Raw genomic sequence first — 1,839 nt, forward strand, 5'->3', positions numbered from 1 at the left:
GTATAAATGGGAAATTTTCTCAGTGGAGGGTGGTAAGCACTGGGGTACCACAGGGATCAGTACTCGGTCTGATGCTTTTTAACTTGTTTATTAATGATTTGGAGCTGGGAGTAAGCACTGAAGTATAACACACCTATATATCGATGGTGCAACCTCATTTGGAGTACTGTGTACAGTTCTGGTCACCACACCTCAAAAAGGATATTATAGCATTGGAAAAAGTGCAGAAAAGGGCAACTCGAATGATAAAAGGGTTGGAACACTTTCCCTATGAAGAAAGGTTAAAGCGCTTGGGGCTCTTTTGCTTGGAGAAATGACAACTGAGGGGTGACATGATCAAAGTTTACAAAATTATGCATGGGATAGAGCAGGTAGAGAAAGAAGTACTTTTCTCCCTTTCTCACAATACAAGAACTCATGGGATTCAAGAACTTATGGGCACTCAATTAAATTGCAGAGCAGTCAGGTTAGAATGGATAAAAGGAAGTACTTCTTCGCCCAAAGAGTGATTAACACATGGAATTCACTGCCACAGGAGGTAGTGGCGGCTACAAGCATGGACGGCTTCAAGAGGGAATGAGATAAACATATGGAGCAGAGGTCCACCAGTGGCTATTAGCCACAAGGTATAGATAGGAACTCTTAGTCTGGGGCAAGTGATGCACTGTATTCTTGGTGCTGGGGGGGGGGGCAACAGTGGGAGGACTTCTAGTGTCCTGGCCCCACTGTTGGACCTCCTGATGGCACCTGGTATTTTTGGCCACTGTGTGACAGAGTGTTTGACTAGATGGGCCATTGACCTGATCCAACATTGCCTTCTCTTATGTTTTTAATAATGTATGCCGCTTTGGTCCCCACTGTGTTGAAAGACCGTAGTTTTCCTAGGTGGAGGCCGTGAGGGAGGGTGGAGGAGACAGAAAGCTATGGGGTAGATAAAGGTAGGTTGGCTGTTGGCCAAGTCCAGGTTGGGAAATTCCTGGGAATTGGAAGGGTGGGGCCTGGGGAGGGTGGGGTTTGAGGAGGGGAGGGACCTCAGATAGGCATAATACCATTGACTCCACTCTCCAAAGCAGCTACTTCCTTCATGGGAACTACTGTTGCCAACCTCCAAGTGACGGCTGGAGATCACCCAGAATTACAACTGCTCTCCAGATGTTAAAGATCAGTTCCCCTGGAGAAAATGGCTGTTTTTTTGAGGGTTGAGTCTATGGCATTATACCCTACTGAGGTAACTTCCTTCTCCCAACCTCACCATCCCAAGGTCTCCCCCAAACCTTAAGGAATTTCCCAACCTGGGACTGACAACCCTAAGGCGAATTGATCTCTGTAGTTGTGAAATCTGTTTTGATTCCTGGAGAACTGCTGCTGCTGCATTGCTGCTGTGGGGAGAGAGGAAGCAGGTAGTAGGCCGGGAAAGTGATGGGGCAGAAAGAATGATGAGGTGGGGAGGTAGAAAAAATGAATGATGAGGTGGGGGGCAGAAAGAGAGAAAGTGACAGGCATGGAGGAGAGAGAAAAAGAAAAGGGGTGGCAGGAGGGAGAAAGTGTGAGAGAAATAGAGGGAGAGGTAAGGAAGCAAGAACGGGAGGGATGAGATAGTCACTCCCACAGGTTTCTTGTGGGTCTCCACTTATCTATATACTATTAGCCACCCATGTCCCCATCTGCAGATCGCTAAATCCATGGATCAGGAACACACAGAGGCTAAACAGATGCTTCTGCAAAGTCAGAGGACCCCCTAAGTTTGCAGAAAAATCTGACAAAAAAAACAGTGAAGGGAATCCCCCCCCCCAAGACTGCCCTGGGGGGAGGAAAGGGCGGGGCGAGCCGTAGAGAGCA

At 47.8% G+C, this 1,839-nt stretch overlaps 1 protein-coding gene across 3 annotated transcripts in view; it reads right to left on the bottom strand.

Moving 5' to 3' along the window:
* LCLAT1 (lysocardiolipin acyltransferase 1) overlaps window positions 1-1,839 on the bottom strand; it is a 178,323-nt gene that overhangs the window by 102,878 nt on the left and 73,606 nt on the right. The window lies entirely within an intron of this gene.

The sequence above is a fragment of the Gekko japonicus genome, unplaced genomic scaffold, assembly GCF_001447785.1.
Source record: "Gekko japonicus isolate JY-2015 unplaced genomic scaffold, Gekko_japonicus_V1.1 scaffold143, whole genome shotgun sequence".
Taxonomy (NCBI): Eukaryota; Metazoa; Chordata; class Lepidosauria; order Squamata; family Gekkonidae; genus Gekko; species Gekko japonicus.